Genomic DNA, 23,687 nt, shown 5'->3' with positions numbered 1-23,687 from the left:
GATTGTCCCACAGTGGGACAAGTTAGAATAAAGTAAAAAAATTAAAATAATTGTAAAAATATTAAAAACATAATAATAATAAAAAAATCTATATTTATTCTATCACTAAATAAATATTTGAATGAAAAAAATCTAGAACAATAAAAGTACACATATTTGGTATCACTGCATCCATAATGACCCGACCTATATATCTGTCCCACTAGATAATCCCAATAGAGAACACCATAAAAAAGGCAAAAAACAATGTTTTATCATCATACCGCTGAATAAAAAGTGGAATAACACGTGATCAAAAAGACGGATATAAATAAACATGGTACCGCTGAAAACATCATCTTATCCTGCAAAAAACAAACCCCCTTACAGCTGCATCACTGGAAAAATAAAAAAGTCATAGCTCTCAGAATAAAATGATGCAAAAATATATTTTTTTATATAAAATAGTTTTTATTGTATAAAAGCAGCAAAACATAAAAAAATTATATAAATGAGGTAGTGCTGTAACTGTACTAACCCAAAGAATAAAACCGCTTTATCAATTTTACCACACGCAGAACGGTATAAACGCCCCCCCCAAAAGAAATTCATGAATTGCTGATTTTTGTTCATCCTGCCTCCGAAAAATCAGAATAAAAAGCGAACAAATAATGTCACGTGCCCGAAAAAGGCATCAATAAAAAGGTCAACTCATTCTGCAAAAAACAAGACCTCACATGTCTCTGAGGGCCAAAATATGGAAAAATTATAGCTCTCAAAATATAGTGATGCAAAAACTATTTTTTTCAATAAAAAGCGTCTTTTAGTGTGTGACAGCTGCCAAACATAAAAACCCAGTATAAAGCCTCTTTCACACGTCCTGATATTTCCATATTTCCGTGTATATATATATATATATATATACCGTAATACTGTAATACTTGCGGCACACGTGTGGCATGCGTGTGCCGCATCAGTACCCCAAGGACTGGTGCCAGGGAAGAAGCGTTACAGTAAGTGCTGTTCCCCAGCGCTGGGTGCTGAATACGGCTCATCATTCTCCCCTGTTCTGCCGGCGATCGGCACAAGCACTGTAACACTTCTTCCCTGGCGCCAATATGTGTCACATGGATGACATCCATATGTGTTATCCGTATGCACATGTGTAGGATGTTTGGTGGCCCGTGCTGACATTAAAAAATGGATACGTCAGGGAGTTTTGCCCACGGACACATGGACCGTGGAAACACACTGACATGTGCACAAACCCATTCACTTGAATAAGCAAATAGCGGACCTTTCCTCCCGAGTCTTTCCCCATGGCTGCCCAATGGTATAAAATTTTGTGACACACCCATGGTGTCAATATGATCACTACACCCCTAGATTAATACATTGAAAGGTGTAGTTAGTAAAACGGGGTCACTTATGGGGGTTCTACTGTTTTGGTACATCATGGGCACACCCAGTGGGTCATGGCACCTGCAAACCATAACAGTAAAATCTGGTGCTCCTTCCCTTCTGACTCTGCCATGCTCCCAAACAGTGGTTTACTCCCACATATGGGGTATCAGCGTAGTTAGGACAAATTGCACAATAACTTTTGGGGTCCAATTTCTTCTGTTACCCTTGGGAAAATAAAAAATTGGGGGCAAAAAGATTATTTTTATGGCTCTATGTTATAAACTTCTGTGAAGCACTTGGGGGTTCAAAGTGCTTACCACACATCTAGATAAGTTCAAAATTTTTGCCAAACTTCCATTTTTTTCACAAATAAATTCAAGTACAATTTGTCGCGAGAAAACAATGTCAGAATCACCAGGATCCATGGAAGCGTTCCAGAGTTATTACCTCATAAAGGGACAGTGGTCAGAATTGTAAAAATTTTGATTGATAGGACAGTTCTGAATGTAGCAATACCAAATATGTATATTTTTTAGTGTTTTTATTGCTTTTTTAATGGGACAAATATTTTGTAAAAACTGTTTAACTTTTTACTTGCTTCAATAGTCCCCTTAGGGTGTGTGCAGACGCTGTGGAATCCGCTGCGGATTAATCCGCACGGATTTTGCAAAAACCGCAGATAAACCGCAGGTCAAAAGACCTGCGGATTATCTGCGGTTTTGCCTGCGGTTTGGTCCTGCGGATTCACCATCTCCACAATGGTGGAGATAGGAACCCGCTGCGGATTCCGCAGAAAGAATTGACATGTCACTTCTTTCTGCGGTTTCAAAACCGCAGCAAATCCGCGCGGATTTTTCCGCAACGTCTACACAGCGTTTTTTTTTTACCATTCATTTGAATGGTACTATACACCGCAGCTAAAACTGCTGCGGGTCCGCAGCGGCCAAAAACCCTGCGGATACGCAGCGGAATCCGCAGCGTGTGCACATACCCTTAGGAGATTTGAAGCTGCCATCATCTGATCGCTTGTGCCCTGCTATATGTAGCATAAATCATGACCTTCTATAAATGCCAGCCTTGGGCCAGCGCAAATAAGAGATTTGCGATGCCAGGCATAGATGTCTTCTGCAGACCTCTGGCTGTCATGACAACCCTTCGCGCTCCACGATCACATGACAAGGGCCCCAATGGGCATGTCCTTATGATACGCTTAGTTTGGGACAATCAGAATTTTTATTTCTTTGTTGAATATTGTTGGCTTGTTTCTGAATGAAGCATGAAAAAATGTCTAATTGAAATGCAGTAGCAGCACTGTAACCACTGTGATCAATTATGATAAGCTCTCCTTTCTTTCCTTCTTGCTTTCTCTCTCTATCAATTGAATCTCTGTATTATTCTTTCATTTACACACTATACACTAATTTCCTTCAGAACTGTACTGCGTCATGCACTGTAGAAGGTGTGCAGTGCTTTTTGTCTTTTTCTCCCTATGTTTATTGCTAAGTTGTAAATTGTTTCATTTTGTCACTATCCAAATTCACCACAAAATTGATGCAGGATTCATTATCTCTGCTTTTAAACAAGATTTGGTAGCCTTTCCTATGATGATCTACCATTTAATATAATAGCTGCAAGGCATAATGTGGAAGTCCATCTGGTGCCTTCTGAGGTCATGTGAGTCTTCTGAGGAAAATTGTTCAATCTTATCTGGTTCAGTAAATACCTAAAAATTCAACACAAATTCAGTTCACTTTTAATATCTACTTATATCTACATCATATCTTATATCAATGCATGCTGAAGGGGGTAATATTTATTGACATAAATGTGTCATGGTATCAACAATATACAGTATATAAGGAATATACACTCACTGGCCACTTTATTAGGTACACCTGTCCAACTGTGTGTTAAGACTTAATTTCTAATCAGCCAATCACATGGCGGCAACTCAGTGCATTTAGGCATGTAGACATGGTCAAGACAATCTCCTGCAGTTCATACCGAGCATCAGTATGGGGAAGAAAGGTGATTTGAGTGCCTTTGAACGTGGCATGATTGTTGGTGCCAGAAGGGCTGGTCTGAGTATTTCAGAAACTGCTGATCTACTGGGATTTTCACGCACAACCATCTCTAGGGTTTACAGAGAATGGTCCGAAAAAGAAAAAAAATCCAGTGAGCGGCAGTTCTGTGGCCGGAAATGCCTTGTTGATGCCAGAGGTCAGAGGAGAATGGGCATACTGGTTCGAGCTGATAGAAAGGCAACAGTGACTCAAATTGCCACCCGTTACAACCAAGGTAGGCAGAAGAGCATCTCTGAACGCACAGTGCGTCAAACTTTGAGGCAGATGGGCTACAGCAGCAGAAGACCACACTGGGTACCACTCCTCTCAGCTAAGAACAGGAAACTGAGGCTACAATTTGCACAAGCTCATCGAAATTGGACAGTAGAAGATTGGAAAAACGTTGCCTGGTCTGATGAGTCTCGATTTCTGCTGCGACATTCGGATGGTAGGGTCAGAATTTGGCGTAAACAACATGAAAGCATGGATCCATCCTGCCTTGTATCAACGGTTCAGGCTGGTGGTGGTGGTGTCATGGTGTGGGGAATTTTTTCTTGGCACTCTTTGGGCCCCTTGGTACCAATTGAGCATCGTTGCAACGCCACAGCCTACCTGAGTATTGTTGCTGACCATGTCCATCCCTTTATGACCACAATGTACCCAACATCTGATGGCTACTTTCAGCAGGATAATGCGCCATGTCATAAAGCTCGAATCATCTCAGATTGGTTTCTTGAACATGACAATGAGTTCACTGTACTCAAATGGCCTCCTCAGTCACCAGATCTCAATCCAATAGAGCATCTTTGGGATGTGGTGGAACGGGAGATTCGCATCAGGGATGTGCAGCCGACAAATCTGCGCCAACTGTGTGATGCCATCATGTCAATATGGTCCAAAATCTCTGAGGAATGCTTCCAGCACCTTGTTGAATCTCTGCCACGAAGAATTGAGGCAGTTCTGAAGGCAAAAGGGGGTCCAACCCGTTACTAGCATGGTGTACCTAATAAAGTGGCCAGTGAGTGTAGGTTCTATGTATGTATCTTTAGAGATTCCAATAAACTATTTCATGGTATTTGTAAAGCACCCATATACAGTTAGGTCCATATATATTTGGACAGAGACAACATTTTTCTAATTTTGGTTCTAGACATTACCACAATGAATTTTAAACAAAACAATTCAGATGCAGTAGAAGTTCAGACTTGCAGCTTTCATTTGAGGGTATCCACATTAAAATTACATGAAGGGTTTAGGAGTTTCAGCTCCTTAAAATGTGCCACCCTGTTTTTAAAGGGACCAAAAGTAATTGGACAGATTACAGTGGGGCAAAAAAGTATTTAGTCAGTCAGCAATAGTGCAAGTTCCACCACTTAAAAAGATGAGAGGCGTCTGTAATTTACATCATAGGTAGACCTCAACTATGGGAGACAAACTGAGAAAAAAAAAATCCAGAAAATCACATTGTCTGTTTTTTTTTTCATTTTATTTGCATATTATGGTGGAAAATAAGTATTTGGTCAGAAACAAGCAATCAAGATTTCTGGCTCTCACAGACCTGTAACTTCTTCTTTAAGAGTCTCCTCTTTCCTCCACTCATTACCTGTAGTAATGGCACCTGTTTAAACTTGTTATCAGTATAAAAAGACACCTGTGCACACCCTCAAACAGTCTGACTCCAAACTCCACTATGGTGAAGACCAAAGAGCTGTCAAAGGACACCAGAAACAAAATTGTAGCCCTGCACCAGGCTGGGAAGACTGAATCTGCAATAGCCAACCAGCTTGGAGTGAAGAAATCAACTGTGGGAGCAATAATTAGAAAATGGAAGACATACAAGACCACTGATAATCTCCCTCGATCTGGTGCTCCACGCAAAATCCCACCCCGTGGGGTCAGAATGATCACAAGAACGGTGAGCCAAAATCCCAGAACCATGCGGGGGGGACCTAGTGAATGAACTGCAGAGAGCTGGGACCAATGTAACAAGGCCTACCATAAGTAACACACTACGCCACCATGGACTCAGATCCTGCAGTGCCAGACGTGTCCCACTGCTTAAGCCTGTACATGTCCGGGCCCGTCTGAAGTTTGCTAGAGAGCATTTGGATGATCCAGAGGAGTTTTGGGAGAATGTCCTATGGTCTGATGAAACCAAACTGGAACTGTTTGGTAGAAACACAACTTGTCGTGTTTGGAGGAAAAAGAATACTGAGTTGCATCCATCAAACACCATACCTACTGTAAAGCATGGTGGTGGAAACATCATGCTTTGGGGCTGTTTCTCTGCAAAGGGGCCAGGACGACTGATCCGGGTACATGAAAGAATGAATGGGGCCATGTATCGTGAGATTTTGAGTGCAAACCTCCTTCCATCAGCAAGGGCATTGAATATGAAACGTGGCTGGGTCTTTCAACATGACAATGATCCAAAGCACACCGCCAGGGCAACAAAGGAGTGGCTTTGTAAGAAGCATTTCAACGTCCTGGAGTGACCTAGCCAGTCTCCAGATCTCAACCCTATAGAAAACCTTTGGAGGGAGTTGAAAGTCCGTGTTGCCAAGCGAAAAGCCAAAAACATCACTGCTCTAGAGGAGATCTGCATGGAGGAATGGGCCAACATACCAACAACAGTGTGTGGCAACCTTGTGAAGACTTACAGAAAACGTTTGACCTCTGTCATTGCCAACAAAGGATATATCACAAAGTATTGAGATGAAATTTTGTTTCTGACCAAATACTTATTTTCCACCATAATATGCAAATAAAATGAAAAAAAAACAGACAATGTGATTTTCTGGATTTTTCTTTCTCAGTTTGTCTCCCATAGTTGAGGTCTACCTATGATGTAAATTACAGACGCCTCTCATCTTTTTAAGTGGTGGAACTTGCACTATTGCTGACTGACTAAATACTTTTTTGCCCCACTGTAAATAATTGTAAATAAAATGTTCATTTCTAGTACTTAGTTGAAAACTCTTTGTTGGCAATGACTGCCTGAAGTCTTGAACTCATGGACATCACCAGACGCTGTTGTGAAGAGGTTTCTCTTTACCATGGAGATTATTCTGCGATCATCCACCACTGTTGTCTTCCGTGGGTGCCCAGGTCTTTTTGCATTGATGAGTTCACCAGTTGATTCTTTCTTTCTCAGAATGTACCAAACTGTACATTTTGCCACTCCTAATGTTGTAGCAATTTCTCGGACGGGTTTTTTCTTTTTTTGCAGTTTAAGGATGGCTTGTTTCACCTGCATGGAGAGCTCCTTTGACCACATGTTTCCTTCACAGCAAAACCTTCCAAATGCAAGCACCACACCTCAAATCAACTCCAGGCCTTTTATCTGCTTAATTGAGAATGACATAATGAAGGGATTGCCCACACCTGTCCATGAAATAGCCCTCGAGTCAATTGTCCAATTACTTTTGGTCCCTTTAAAAACAGGATGGCACATGTTAAGGAGCTGAAACTCCTAAGCCCTTCATCCAATTTTAATGTGGATGCCCTCAAATGAAAGCTGAAAGTCTGAACTTCACCTGCATCTGAATTGTTTTGTTTAAAATTCAGTGTGGTAATGTCTAGAACCAAAATTAGAAAAATGTTGTCTCTGTCCAAATTTATATGGAACTAACTGTATATACATACAGTACTGTGCATAGATTCTCATTATTCCCGGTGGTTCGCACAATCCCTGTGTTTGCATTAATTTTATATGTGCTCAGGACCAGCATTCATATTGGGGTCTGCATTTATTTTTGTAGTCTCTGGTCTGTATTAATTCAGTGTGAGATTTGTGGTCTGCATTCATTTTAAGACCTTGATTTATTAATTCTGAAGTCTGTGTTAATTCTGTTGTCTGTCTTTGTTATTTCTGAGGTGTGTATATTTTATAGGGCTGATAAATACTATGATACAAAGGCCTCAGATCAGGTGCATTTTATAGATGTTTCTATTAAAGTGGTGCTGATTGTATCCAAAAATGTCAATGATTTCTATTTTTTGCTTAGTTGTCCAAATAAGATTGGAAGAGGTTGCCAACTGTGCCTCCAATATGATAGATTCCAAATACAGAATTACACAACAAAAAGGTAAGAAAAACAAAACTGAAAAAATAAAACTGCAAACTATATTTAAAGGTTATTGAAAATTATCCATCAGGTGATTCCATAAAAACATTTTTTAATATCCTAAAAAGTACTAAGTCAATAATAATTCTAAAAATGGATCTCAATTAGGGATGAGCAGACCCGTTGAAGTTTGGGTTAATTGGGTTTAACCGAACTTTAGTTCAAAGTTTGGTCCGGGTACCAGAACTGTACCAACACTTAGATCTGAAAACAAAATCCATAGAAATCAATGGTGACCCAAACTTTTGATCTCTCTCTCTCTCTCTCCATCTCTCACTAGGTGTCTGGCATGTATCTCCAAGATACACATATATATCTCTATATATATAAATATATAGATTATATATAGATACTGTAGATATACAGCTCTGGCAAAAATTTAGAGACCAGTGCACAGTTTTATAAAAATCACCTCTACATGTCTGAGGCTGGTTTCACACTTGCGTTTTTTTCCCGCTGGATTTTAGCGCTAAAAAACGCATGCGTTTTTTTTCCTATATTTTGCATGGGATGGGCTTATGTGCGCATACACATGCGTTTGTATGCGTTGTTCCGCGCATGCGTTTTTTTGCGGTATGCGCTCGGGCGCACAAAATGCATCCTGTTGCATTTTTTGGGCATCCGACTTGCCTCAAAAAAACGCATGCGTGCGCAATGCGTTTTTTTACAGCAAGACACCCATTATAAGTCTATGGGTGTGCATATGTGCGCATTGGCATGCTTATGTATGCGGTTTTTTGCGCATGCGTTTTTTTTTTTACCATTAGTTAGACAATGGAATTTAGGGGTTTGGGTTAGAGTTAGGGTTTAGCTAGGGTTTAGGGTTAGGGTTTGGGTTAGGGTTAGTAGGGTTTGGTTAAGGGTTAGGGTTAGGGTTAGTATGGTTTGGTTAAGGGTTAGGGTCAGGGTTAGGGTCAGGATTAGGGTTAGGGTCAGGGTTAGGATCAGTGCATGGTTTGGTTAAGGGTTAGGGTCAGGGTTAGGGTTAGTAAAGTCATGGTTTGGGTTAGTGTGAAGGGCCACCTAATGTTGGAAAAAAATGCAAACGCGGTAAAAGCGCACTAAAAACGCATACAAATGCATAAAAACGCTGCTTTTTTTCATGCATGCTCATAAAAATGCTTGAAAAAAACGCAGCATTTGTATGCGTTTGCATGCGTTTTTTCAATGTGTTTTTTTGCGGGAAAAACGCGCTGCAAAAAAAAGCAAGTGTGAAAGTAGCCTGACAGCCATTACATTCCAGTGCCAGTTGAATTCCAACCAGAGTACACCTCATTCTACTTAATGTGCTTCTGATTAGGTGATCACCTGAACCAAGTCTTATTTAATGAAGGAAAGTATAAAAAGAAAGACCTGCTGTGGTTTTCACAATCCTCTTGCAATAGGACAAGCTGGATGGCAAAACAAGTGATAGTAATATCCCAAAAGTAATAGGAATGAAAAATAACTTTTAACCATGCCAAAGGAGTTGAAAAGTCTTGAGCGAGGAAAAGAAGGGCTCAATTCTGGCTTTACTAGCAGAGGGATACATTGAGCGTCATGTTGCCTCCATCCTTAAAATTTCTAAGATGGCAGTCCATTACAGCAAGGTCAAGCAGCAGACACTAGGGACAACAAAGCTACAGACCGGCAGAGGGTGAAAATGACTCTCCAATGACCAGGACAACCGTCATCTTATTCGAATGTCACTCAGCAACCGCAGGATGACATCAAGTGACCTACAAAAGGAATGGCAAATGGCAGTTGGGGTGAAGTGCACGGCAAGAACAGTTCGTAACAGGCTCATAGAGGCAGTGCTCAAGTCATATAAAGCTATATAAAGCTAGAAAAAAGCCTTTCATCAATGAGAAGCAAATGAAAGCCAGGCTGAAGTTTGCCAAAGACCATAAGGATTGGACCATAGAGGACTGGAGTAAGGTAATCTTCTCTGATGAGTCTAATTTTCAGCTTTGCCCAACACTTGGTCTAATGGTTAGACGGAGACCTGGAGAGGTGTATAAGCCACAGTGTCTTGCACCCACTGTGAAATTTGATGGAGGATCGGTGATGATCTGGGAATGCTTCAGCAAGGCTGGAATTGGGCAGGTTAACCTTTGGAAGGACGTATGAATCAAGCCGCATACAAGTTGATTGCTTCTGCTCAGGCAATGTTCCTCAACTCTGAGGACTGGTTTTTCCAGCAGGACAATGCGCCATGCCACACAGCTAGGTCAATCAATGTGTGGATGAAGAACCACCACATCAAATCCCATTCATGGCCAGCCCAATCTCCACACCTAAACCCCATTGAAAACCACTGGAATGTAATCAAGAGGAAGATGGATAGTCACAAGCCATCAAACAAAGAAGAACTGCTTAAATTTTTTTACCCGGAGTGGCATAAGGTCACCCAAAAACAGGGTGTAAGACTGGTGGAAAGCATGCCAAGATGCATGAAAGCTGTGATTAAAAATCATGGTTATTCCACAAAATATTGATTTCTGATCTATTCCTAAGTTAAAACATTAGTATTGTTGTTTCTAAATTATTATGAACTTGTTTTCTTAGCATTTTCTTAGGATTATTTGAGGTTTGCAGGCACCGCATTCTTTTGTTATTTTGACATTTTGACCATGTCTCATTTTCTTAAAATAAATACAAAATTTATATACAGTAGTGCTTGGAAATTCGAAGACTTGACAGTAGTTTATAGAATAAAAGAGCAATTTACATTTTACTCAGAAATATACCTATAAAGAGAAAAATCAGAAAATCATACAAACTGGAAATTATGCAGTGGTCTCTTAATTTTTGCCAGAGCTGTGTATATATATATATATATATATATATATATACACAGTATATATATGTATATATATTTATTTATATATATACAGTATATACCTATCTATCTATCTATCTATCTATGTGTGTATATATAGATATACACATATATATGTAGTTATGACTTGGCTGTATGTAAAGGACTTTTAAGAAATGGAAAAATATCAAATACTAATCAAATTCTTGCTATATTATGAATGCTTCTAGGGGTATGGGTTTTTAAGCAGTCCATAAACTTTCCGACCACAATTGCTTCGAAGTGCCTGACAGACAAGCATGTCCTGAATTCATCTTGGCTGCATTCTGTTCTCTCTGTAGGAGGTATAGGCATCTCTCCTAGACATGGGCGGTACACTGGCATTTCTTACTCTTAAAATATATTACGCCTAGTATAATTTACACATAAAAGACCTCTTTGTATTTAATCAAGAAAATACAGACAAAAATAACCATTCTGTGTTTTGGAAGAAATGGGAAGTGGGAATGGTAATCGAGCTGGAATGTGATTTTTTTTTTTTTCCAGTGAAATGGTATTATTCAAAATTAATGTAAATCATCTTGCATTTTAGTGCTACACTTAAAAAAATATATACAGTATGCTAAGCAAACTTTAGAAGGTCTGAAGAGACACTACACCCTTTGGAGAGAAAGGCAATTGGACCACACAGAGACAAAGTACTAGATTTTGTATGGTTACTATTTACAATATAATATAGAAAAGGGGATCCGCAATCCAAAAATGACGTGTTGGAAAAATCATGGATAAACTCTTGAAGATGAACCCACGGCACAGAATGCAATCTTCCTATGAATAATATGTTTTATTGAAGATACAAAGTTTAAATAGAATACAAAACCAATATTTCAACCAACTTTGGCCAAGGTTATCAAAATAAAACATAAATGATAAACAATTTTTTATTGAAGAACTGAAATGAATGAACTTTTTGATATTGTAATTTTGTGAGAAGCACCTGTAGAGAGAATTAAAGCTGTCAATTCAGCAGCCGCATAGAATAGATAGATTACATACAGTATATACACATAGAATAGATAGAGATACAGATGTCAGTTACATATATGATTAGTACAGTGTCTGTGCATCTTACTGTAAATGTATTTAATTATTAAAAGATTATTTTTCTGAAAAAAATGGAGTGTGCTCCCGTGTAATTTTCTTAACTAGCAGAGGGAAAGCCGATGGCTGGGGGCTGTTGTTTATAGCATAGCAAGGGGGTAATACCCCTGGAACTTCCCAGGCTATTAATATCAGCTCACAGCTGTATATGTAGCCTTTACTGTCTATTAAAATAGTGGACCCCCTCAAAAAATGGGGTAGGGTCCCCCTGTAATTAATAGCCAGCAAAGGCTATGCAGACAGCTGTGGGCTGATATTAATAGTCTGGGAAGGGCTTTCCACACAGGCTAAAAACAGCAGTTCTTAGCCACCGTAGAAAGGGCATATCTATAAGATGTGCCACTTAGCCTCTCTCTTCCGACTTGCCCTGATGAGAGGGAAAGTGGGTAATAATTGAGGGGTTGATGTCACCTTTGGATTGTCATGTAACATCAAGTTCAGGGGTTAGTAATGGAGAGGCAACCGTCTACGCTGAGAACCACTGAATAAGCTGCGGCGAAAGCAGCATCAGCAAGCAGTGGTGACGTATTCGAGGTTAGCACCTATCATTGAGGCTGCGTTCCCAGCCAATCTGAACTTCAATGACCTCGGTGAGATCCCTGCCAGCACAGTGAGAAAGTCTCATGGTGCAGAGGCGAGTTACCGCAGTGAAATTCTCCGGGTTAACTGTAATGAACTTGCCTCTGCACTGTGAGACTTTCTCACAGTGCTAGTTGGGATCTCACTGTTCAGCCTGGCTGAGAATGCAGCCTCAGTGGCATGCAACAACCTCGATGACGTCACTGCTAGTCACTGAGGCTGTGCTTGCAGCAGCTCATTCATCAGTGGTTCTCCCCTGGACGATCTCATCTTGTTACCATCGAGGTTGAAAACTGTTCATTCCCCAGACATGGATTACAATGTGGGACACAATGACAGACAGATAAGGGATAGCATTGTTTTTTTTAATTTTGTTTTACTACAGGAGATGAGGGATTCAGTGGAATTAGGCGCTAGGTGAGTATAACTGTGTTTGCTATTTTTAAATAAAAAAGTAAAAGTGTGTTTTGTTTTATTTCTTATAAAGGACTTTATTCTCTGTGTCTTTATTTACCATATATCTATAGGATTAGTAATGGATAGATTTCTTATAGACACCTCTTCATTACTAACCCATGGTCTAAATATCACCAGGCAATACAAAGGTGACATCAACCCCACAAATATGAACCACATGACAGCATAGAAAAAACTGGATGTTTGGGCCCTCCATCCAAGTGAATTGGGCCCAGGTTTAAGTCCGCTGCTCAGTGTCTCTGCTAGATGACAGATTGTATGGTCACATCATGCAATCATGCATCCTGCCATCTATATGCGGCAGAGCTGACTTTGAAGTCACATCCTGCTGTCCTTGACTTTTCTGCAGCAAATATGCTGCTAAAAAATGATACCTGTGTTTTGGCAGCGTGCTTTAACCACCCATTCAAGTCAATGGGTGAAAAACGCTGAAAGAAGTGATGTGTCCAAAAAAACATGCAAAGCACAGAATACTGATGACCAAAAATCCAATGTTTGTGCATGAGATTTCTGAGCTCTCATAAGCTTTGCTGGTACTGTAAAAAACAGCAGAAAATTAGCATAAAAAGAAGCAAAAACACCCAGTGTGAACAGTGACCAGGCAATTTTTCTTAAATATGACATCTGTCACTTTATGTAGTAACAACTCTGAAATGCTTCAACATATCCCATTGATTTTAAGTCTGTTTTTCCTGACACATTATACTTTTAAATGGAATCTGTCATCAATTTGTCAATAGTGACTACAGCATCTAAATGGTTAACAGAATGTGGGGGCACCCTCTTCAACCCCATTGGCTCCCTGAGAGCTTGATCATGTGGTCCTGATGTTTGTCATGGCAATTCATAGCCAAATAACTATCTTAAAGGGAATCTGTCATCAATTTTTTTGCCTATCAACTGCGGCCACCGGCATTAGGGGCTTATCTACAGCATTCTGTAATGCTGTAGATAAGCCCACGATGTTACCTGAAAGAGAAGAAAAATGAGTTAGATTATACTCACCCAGGGGCATTCCAGGTCCAATTTGGGTCCGGAGGGAGTCGTAGTCTGGTCCGGTGCCTCCCATCTTGCAGCGATGACATCCTCTTCATTCCTGGCCGTCGCGGCTCCGGCTCCGGCGCATTGCTCTGCCCTGTTGAGGACAGAGCAGAGTCCTGCAGTGCACAGGTGCAGGACCTCTTCCAGTGCCTGCGCACTGCAATAATCTGCTCTGCCCTCAACAGGCAGAGCAGTGCACCTGCGCCTGAATCGTGCCGGCCAGGAATGAAGAGGACGTCATCGCTGCAAGATGGGAGGCACCGGACAGGACCACGTCTCCCTCCGGACCCGAACCGGACCCAGAACGCCCCTGGGTGAGTATAATCTAACTCTTTTTTCTTCTCTTTTAAGTAACATCGGGAGTTTACAGAATGCTGTAGGTGAGCCACTGATGCCGATGGCCGCAGCTGATAGGCAAAAAAATTGATGACAGATTCCCTTTAAGATAGTTATTTGGCTATTAATTGCCATGACAAACATCAGGACCACATGACCAAGCTCTCAGGGAGCCAATGGGGTTGAAGAGGCAGCCCCCACATTCTGTTAACCGTTTAGATGCTGTAGTCACTATTGACAGCAGCATCTAAGAGGTTAAACAGCCATGGTCAGTGCCAACACTGATCGTGGCTGATGCAGCAAGATGTCAGCTATACATTAGTGCACAGCTGATGCATTGTTACCTGTATGAGGAAGCTATTCTCTTATATCGCAGGTCAGTAAAAAGATGTATTGGTGGTCTTTAAGTGACTAAGGTGGGGCCCTGGAGTTGATGTTACTAGTGGACCCTTGGCACCCCAGTCTGACACTGAAAACAGACCTCAATTTCAATTCAGAGGCCAGCAGGTGGAAGTGGGGTACTTCTATGAGCTGATATATTAAAAATTAGATTGATGGACCTTTTTGGGTTGAAGATGGACTATAAATCAACTCCCAAACCTTCTGCCAGTTTATAGACTACACTTTCTTGCAATGGTGCAGGAAAAAGCCTGGAGTTATCAAGAAAACCTTGATTTTTCTGCAGGATAATGCTCCATCACATGCCTCGAAGTCATACACTGCTTGACTAGCTAGTAAAAGGCCTTAAAGAACACTGCCGGAAAAAGCCAAAGACTGCCGAGTGCAGTGAATACTGGCGGAAGATAATGAGCGACCCCGGAAGCAGATGTGGCCGGGAGACAGCGGGATGTGAGGACATGTCACTGGACAGGTAAGTATAATTATAATGTTTATTATTAATTTTCTGCTTTTTTTTACAGCAGGCCCTGTTACCGAACTGGACCCGAACTGTAACACGTTCCTGAACTTTACAGTTCAAGTTTGCCCATCCCTAACAATGGTCACAGAAATAACTTGAATATGTCAAAAGTAATAATAAATCAAAAAACTATGAAAATGAACAAATGAAAGTCAGACATTGCTTTTCAATCATGCTTCCACAGAATTAAAAAAAAAATAAAACTCATGAAATAGGCCTGGACAGAAATGATGGTACCCTTAACTTAATATTTTGTTGCAGAACCTTTTGAGGCACTCCATGCAATCAAACAAATCCAGTAACTGTCAATGAGACTTCTGCACCTCTTGACAGGTATTTTGACCCACTCCTCAAGAGCAAACTGCTCCAGTTGTCTCATGTTTGAAGGTTGCCTTTTCCAGACGGCATGTTTCAGCTCTTTCCAAAGATGCTCAATAGGATTTAGATCGGGGCTCATAGAAGGCCACTTCAGAATAGTCCAATGATTTCCGCTAGCCATTCTTGGGTGCTTTTAGCTGTGTGTTTTGGGTCATTATCCTGTTGCAGGATAATGCAGGACCAAGCTTCCTGACACTGGGCAGCATATTTCTCTCTAGAATTCCTTGATAGTCTTGAGATTTCATTGTACCCTGCACAGATTCTAGACACCTTGATCCAGATGCAGCAAAGCAGTCCCAGAACATAACAGAGCCTCCTCCATGTTTCACAATAGGGAGAGTGTTCTTTTCTTGATATGCTTCATTTTCTATCTGTGAACATAGAACTGATGTGCCTTGACAAAAAGTTTCATTTTTGTCTCATCTGTCCATAGGACATTCTCCCAGAAGATTTGTGGCTTGCCAACATGTAGTTTGGCAAATTCCAGTCTGGCTTTTGTATGATTTTTTTTTAACAATGATGTCCTGGTCATCTCCCATGAAGTCCATTTTAACTCATACAACGACAGATGGTGCGATCTGACACTAATGTTCCATGAGCTTGACGGTCACCTTTAACCAGTTTAGAAGTTATTATCCGTCTCTTTGATTAGTCATCAATTTTCCTCCTTCGGCCACATCCAGGGAGGTTGGCTACAGGCCCATGGATCTTAAATTTCTGAATAATGTGTGCAACTATTGTCACAGGACCATCAAGCTGCTTGGAGATGGTCTTATAACTTTTACCTTTAACATGATTGTCTATAATTTTCTTTCTAATTTCCTGAGACAACTCTTTCCTTGGCTTCCTCTGGTCCATGTTGAGTGTGATACACACCATGTCACCAAACAGCACAGTGAATATCTGTGCCACTATATACGGGCCCACTCACCGATTCCAAGATTGCAGACACCTGTGATGCTAACTAGTGGACACACATTGATTTAACATGTCCATTTTGTCACATTATTTTCAGGGGTACCATCATTTCTGTCCAGGCCTATTTCATGAGTTTTATTTTTTTAAAAATTCTCACAATGATCAGCTATGAAGACACTCAGCTTGAACTGCCGTGACCTCATCCCTGGCATTTTGTCATGGTCCTGAGGTCACAGCAGTTCAGCCCGGCTGCGAGAACAGCTTCAGTTAATAGCGGTGATGTCATTGATGCTGCGCTCCCTCACAGCCTGACCTGTGCTGAACTCTGGAGCATGGGAAAATCAACTGGCATTTTCCCACACTCAAGAGGTCATTGAAGTTCAGGCTGTGAGGTAACGCAGACTCAGTAACACCACTGCTAGTCAGTGAGTCTGCGCTGGCAGCATCTCATTCATTCACCAGTAGTTTGCAACCATGGCCGCCGCATCTTAGCACTGTCATGGTTAAAAACTGTATATTCCCCAGATATGGATTACGGCATGGGACAGAATGATGGACAGATAAGGTATATTGTTGTTTTATTATTTTATATTTATTACAGGAGATCAAGGGCTTTGCATGGATTAGGTGTGTTTGAAAGTATGGTTTAATTAAGAATAATAAAGGAGTCTGTGTCTTTATTTCAAATAAAGGATTTTTTAATGGGTGTCTGTGTTTTCTTTACAATTTGACTATATGGGGTTAGTAATAGGGGCATCTTATTGACGCCTCTCCATTACTAACTTTGGCGCTTGTTGTCACCTGAAAGGTGACATCAACCCCTTAACTATTACCCCATATGCCACCGCTACAGGGCAGTGGAATAAGCAAGGCTATGTGCCAGAATTGGTGCATCTTAAGGGGTTTTTATACATAGCGATATCGCTAGCAATATCGCTAAAGCGTTACCGATTTTGTGACGCAGCAGCAATATTGCTAGTGATATCGCTACATGTGATACTTACCTCCGACCGGCTCCCCCGCTGGCTATCGCTGATCATGCGAGATCGTCCATGTCCATTTCTCATCAGCTGCTTCCGGCTGGCGCCGACGAGCGCCGCGTGGACGCGGGCGGGAGGACATCATCATCGCCGTGTCTGAAAGGTAAGTAACGACCGCTGCTGTGTCGCTGCATCGCTGTGAGATCTGCCTGTTTGGCAGCTCACTAGTGGCCATTTAGCGATGCACCAGCGATCCTGACCAAGTCATATCGTGGTTGGGATCGCTGGTGCATCGCTAAATGTAAAGGGGGCTTTAGAGATGCGCCTTTTCTGGGGAGGCTGAGAGCTGATGTTTATAGCCAGGAGGGCCACTATCCATGGTCCTTCCTTTGGCTATTAACATCAGCCCTCATCTGTCTGCATAGCTGTTGCTGGCTTTAAATTATTGGGGGACCCCACGCCATTTTTTTCTGTGAAATAAATCATTTATTTGTTAAAAACTTGTCCATAATTTTGCACACACATTATGCTGGTACTCTGGTAGGTGGGCACAGTTGAGACACTGGCAAGTGGGCACGGCTGAGTCACCGGCAGGCACGGCTGAGACACTGGTGAGTGGGCATGGCTGAGACACAGGCAGCCGGAGAGGACACAAGGATAGACACAGCAGGGAAAGAAGCTAAGGATAAGGAGACTGACAGACAGAGGTAGGACAGAGTTCAGACAAGGTAACAGTGTGAGACAAGGTACTGGAACAAAGACACAGAGAGCCAGATATACGGCCTCCTGGAGGGCAGAGCAGACAGGTGAGAGACAAGGCAAGAAACAAATCACAGGGACCAGGATATACTGCCTCTTGGAGGGTTGACAGGATAGGTACAAGGCAAGGCAAGGAACAATAGCACAGGGATCAGGATATTCTGCCTCCTGGTGGGCGGACAGGACAGGCACAAGGCAAGGCTAGGAACAAGGACACAGAGACAAGGACATTCTGCCTCCTGGAGGGCGGCAAGACAAGCACATACACAGGACTAGGAATTAAGCCTCCAGAGAAGGCGAAACACAGGACAAGACCTGGCAACTCAGCAGCAAGACACTAACTGAGTTAAGACATTGCACAGGCAGCTACCACCAGGTGGAGCTGCCCTTAATACTAGATGCCTCTTGGTAATTGGCCAGGGACACATTAGACAGGGGCACTCTGATTCCATAAGAACCAGAGAGTTCTGGTGCTGCTCCCATATGCACACAGCCAGGAAGCATACGGAGAGCAGGCAGGAAGAAAGAGGCACACAGCATGGAGCCAGCAGCAGATAGAAGTCACAACACGGCCTGGAGCAGTGAGTAAGTTGGTGTGTGGGGAATGGGAGGCCATGCAGTGATGCCAGCAAGGTTGTTACATATAATATATATATATATATATATATATATAATAAGTTTACATATGTTTGTAAGTATGGTTCAATTAAGAACAATAAAGGAGTCTGTGTGTTTATTTCAAATAAAGGATTTTTTAATGGGTGTCTGTGTTTTCTTTACAATATGACTACTAATAGGGGTGTCTTATTGACACCTCTTCATTATGAACCTTGGGGTTGATGTCACCTGAAAGGTGACATCAACCCCCCAACTATTACCCCATATGCCACCACTACAGGGCAGTGGGATGAGCAAGGCTATGTTCCAAAATTGGCGCATATTAGAGATGCGCCTTTTCTGGGGCGGCTGAGAGCTGATGTTTTTAGGGGGGCCACTATCCGTGGTCCCTTCTAACTGAAAAGATGGTAACAAATTGCAAGCTTTCGAGACTACTCAGGTCTCTTCATCAGGCATAGACTAATACAAAGTTTGAAGAATCACATATTTATACACAACACAGCACAGAAATAAGGCAGTAGATAAGACAAGTGACGTGAAGTAGAACTATCATTATGTATTATAGTTTTGCTTCACATCATTTGTCTTATCTACTGCATTATTTCTGTGCTGTGTTGTATATAAATATGTGATTCTTCAGATTTTGTATTAGCTTGTGCCTGATGAAGAGACCTGAGTAGTTTCGAAAGCTTGCAATTTGTTACCATCTTTTCAGTTAGCCATTAAAAGGTTACAACCACTGAGGACTCTCAATTCTAAATATTTTTCCATCAACACAGGCAGTAATTCTGTTTTTTATGATCACTTATATTAACAAACTCTCTCCCACTTGATGTTCAAGGTGTCTCGATACCTTTTTAGAAAAACAAAACATTATTGGTCATCTTAACATCTGTCTCATGGGATTTTTGCTTTCCTCTTGGTCAACATGTTAGGTTGCAGATTTAACAAAATAGGATTGTGTCTTCATTCATCCTTAAAACTATGAAGGCTAAAATAAATAAAGTCTTTACTGTTAATAGAACACTAGAAAAAATCCTGGAAAAATAATAAGGGAATCAATAGTTTTATACCTCCAAAAAATATATATGTACTTCAAAATAGAATCAATTAAAACTTCAAATTGACCCATCAAAACCAAGCAATCAAAACCCCCTGAGGACTTTATATTAGACCAAATCCTCACAACTTCCCTTCTGATTAGACTCCTAATGATTGATGAATTTCCGATTACTTCTTTTCCATCTACACTGTCGCCCATTGGCTCCGTACCATATCTCCTTGATCCCATTTTCAATGATCCCTATAATCTTTGGTCCACAATTCCTAGGGAAAACTTAAATAGTTTCTATGACAATAAGATTCTGAAGGATAACAACTGGCCTCGAAATACCCTTGCTCAACCCAAAAATTTCCTCCAGCAACAGCACATTAGACGGACACTTCATCAATTTAGACAGCAATACCCATTTAAATCTAGCTGGTCCTGGTTGGATATGCTGACTAAATTGCCACCTCCCAGACTAAAGATTATCTTCCGTCTATATTCCCGTCTCATCACCCCTTCCTCCACACTTAAACATTCCTTCTTTTACTTCTGGGAGTCGGAACTCAATATCAGTTTCTCTGAGGGACAAATTTCCAAAACTTTACTTAATGCATGAGGCTTCTCTTGGTGTATTCTCCTCCAGGAGAACTCTTATAAAATCCTAACTAGATGTCATAAGACACCAGCCAAACTTTACATATGGGCCTATTAGAAATTAACGCTTGCTGGAGATGTCATACGCATACATGTCACCACACCCACATCTTTTGGGACTGTTGTGCTTAGTGATTTTTGGTCGGATATTAACCGAGAACTTAAAAAATTACAGCTGCTTACTTCTGACCTACAAGCTGCTGAAGCTCTTTTGTCGTGCCCATCCAAAAGCTTTAAACCATTGTAACATGGCCTTCTCCCTTTACTAATAAGTGCAGCAAAACACTTATTCGCTCTGCACTGGAGGGACGAGTCCCCTCCCATTTTCCAGGAATGGATCTCTAAGGTGAATCAAGATTCCCGCCTGAAAGAACTCACCATCCGGGAAACATGCACCCACGAAATGTATAGCAAAACTTGGGCTGCTTGGAAGCAATTAGATAGTTATAATTCAAGTGTAAAGGTATAGCCTATATATGTCCATACTCTTTGTGAGACTAAGCCTCCTTATTGTCATCTTTGCACTATCACTACTTCTGCTCACCACAATTGACCATATGTCTCTGGCCCTCCTATACTTACCCCCTGGCAAATTTGTTAGTTCCACTACATGCTATAGTATTCAATTATGTGTACCTCCCCTTTTGTTGTTTATAGTTGGTAATTCCCCCACCATGATACCTTCTTTGACAGAGATAACCCAACCTAACCATTGTTTGAACTCCCATCATCCCTCCCCTGTCTTCTCTTTTTCCCTATGACCCACCTCCCCTTGCTTCCCAACCCCCTCTTTCCCATATCGTTGGTTCAACTTAATGCTGAATTGGAATAGGTAACTATTTTCTTACTGTTTGTACTATTTTCCCCAATATACTTAAATTAAGAATTTAATAAAAAATTAGCAATCAAACAAAAATATGAATGGCCATGGAACAAGGAGGTGGAATAAGATCCTGCAGGTGAACAACTGGCTACGTCGATGGTGCCGTCAGCAACGATTTGGATTTCTGGATCACGGAGTGAACTACTTATACGATGGACTACTTGCTAGAGATGGGGTGCACCTTACGAAGACTGGAAAGCATGTATTTGGAATTCGCCTTGCTACACTTGTAAGGAGAGCTTTAAACTAGAACAACATGGGAAGGGAAGCAAAAGACCAGAAAAAGCCATACACCTGACAAATGCTATTGAGAACTCTGCTATTAGAAGTGGAAAGGAAGAACAAAGACGAAAGAATCTAATTAATAAAAATATTGGAGAAAGAGAAACCAATCACAAACTAAAATGTTTCTATACTAATGCACAAAGCATGGGCAACAAACAAGGAGAACTGGAACTACTAACACAGGAAAAGAAATATGATGTCATTGGAATCACTGAAACTTGGTGGGACAATACACATGATTGGAATAGAAGACTAGAAGGATACAACTTATTTGCAAGAAACAGACTTGATAAACGAGGAGGGGGTGTCGCATTGTATGTTAGAAACGCGTATATCTGCACAGAGATTGAAGCTTCAGAGACTGGGAGTTCTGTGGAAACTGTTTGGGTAAGAATACAAGGACAGAACAATGGAAAGGACACCATTGTAGGCATTTACTACAGGCCGCCTGTGCAAGCTGAAGATATGGATGAACTCTTTATGCATCAAATGGCCAAGTTCTCCAAAAAATATGACATAGTTGTCATGGCAGATTTCAACTATCCAGACATTTGTTGGGAATCTCTCTCAGGCAAAACTAACAGGTCAAGGAAATTCTTATCCTCTCTTGCTGACAACTTTATCTTCGAAAAGGTAAGGGAGAAAACAAGGGGAACTCCTACCTTGGATCTAATCCTTATAAACAGGGAGGAAATGGTTGAGGAGGTAAAAGTGGCTGGGACCCTAGGAGGTAGCGACCATGCTATTTTAGAATTTTGGATAACTAGAGGCGGAAGACCTGTGAAGACTCAGACGTCAAGGTTAGATTTCAGAAAGGCAGATTTTAAGGGATTCAGAAAGAGAATTGGAGGGATCCAATGGCTGGATATCCTTAAAGACAAAAATGTCCAGGAAGGATGGGAAATCTTGAAAAATGAAATTCTCAAAGCACAGTTGTTAACAATTCCGAAAAGAGGGAAGAATAGGAAGCATTTAAGGAAACCAGGATGGATGAACACAGAACTTAAGCACATGCTAAAAAGGAAGAAAAAAAGTTTATAAAATGGAAAGAGGGAGGCATATCTAAAGAAGAATATAATGCTGTCTGCAGAACCTGCAGGGCACAAATCAGATTATCTAAAGCTGAAAATGAATTGAGGCTTGCAAGAGATGTCAAAAGAAATAATAAAGGATTTTGGGGATATGTCAAAAGTAAAAGAAAAGTCAAAGATGCTATAGGATTTTTACAGGATGAAAATGATGAAATGGTAAGACAGGATGTTGAGAAGGCTGAACTTTTAAATTCCTATTTTGCATCTGTTTTCTCTCAGAAAGGAAATGTAACATCAACTGTTATTCACTGTCCTATTAAGGGAATAGAAGAATCCAGGATATCTATAAACAGAAAGATAGTGAGGAAACACTTAGCTAACCTAAATGAATTCAAGTCTCCAGGTCCAGATGAATTACACCCCAGAGTACTGAAGGAGATAGCAGAAGAAATTTTAGAACCACTCTCCATAATCTTTGAAAATTCTTGGAGAACAGGAGAAGTGACAGAAGACTGGAGAAGAGCAAATGTTGTTCCTATCTTCAAAAAGGGGAAGAAGGTGGACCCAGGCAACTATAGGCCGGTGAGTCTGACTTCTATACCAGGAAAGATCTTTGAACAAATTATTAAACAACATGTATGTCAATACCTGGATGAGAATGAAGTGATTAAACAGAGTCAGCATGGGTTTGTAACTAATAAGTCATGTCAGACTAACTTAATTTCCTTCTATGACGGTATCACTGATTGGGTGGATCAAGGAAATGCTGTAGATATAGTATATCTTGACTTCAGCAAAGCATTTGACAAAGTCTCTCATACAATCCTTATTGAAAAAATGACTAAGTATGGAATGGACAAGGCAACTGTTAGGTGGATTCATAACTGGCTTAGTGATCGGACCCAAAGAGTGGTCGTAAATGGCTGCACATCCAGTTGGAAGAATGTCTCAAGTGGGGTACCACAGGGCTCTGTCCTGGGCCCTGTATTGTTCAACATCTTTATCAACGATTTAGATGAAGGAATTGAGGGTAAACTGATTAAATTTGCTGATGACACAAAGCTAGGAGGGATAGCTAGTACTAGAGAAGAGAGAGAGAGGATTCAAAAAGATATAAATAAACTGGAGAAGTGGGCAGCAACTAACAGAATGGTTTTTAACAGGGAGAAATGCAAAGTACTACATCTGGGCAATAAAAATGAAAAAAGCATATATAGAATGGGAGGAATAGGGCTAAGTGACAGCAC

At 41.0% G+C, this 23,687-nt stretch overlaps 1 long non-coding RNA gene across 1 annotated transcript in view; it reads left to right on the top strand.

Moving 5' to 3' along the window:
* The window catches only part of LOC141091843 (uncharacterized), a 377,478-nt gene that overhangs the window by 194,887 nt on the left and 158,904 nt on the right, over positions 1 to 23,687 (top strand). Inside the window, exon 3 of the long non-coding RNA XR_012232603.1 lies at positions 7,454 to 7,534. This is a non-coding gene — a long non-coding RNA (uncharacterized lncRNA). The remainder of the gene's footprint in view (positions 1 to 7,453; positions 7,535 to 23,687) is intronic.

The sequence above is a fragment of the Dendrobates tinctorius genome, unplaced genomic scaffold (assembly GCF_039654945.1).
Source record: "Dendrobates tinctorius isolate UK_male_01 unplaced genomic scaffold, ASM3965494v1 ptg000003l, whole genome shotgun sequence".
Classification (NCBI taxonomy): domain Eukaryota; kingdom Metazoa; phylum Chordata; class Amphibia; order Anura; family Dendrobatidae; genus Dendrobates; species Dendrobates tinctorius.
This window is presented reverse-complemented; position numbering and strand designations above follow the sequence as displayed.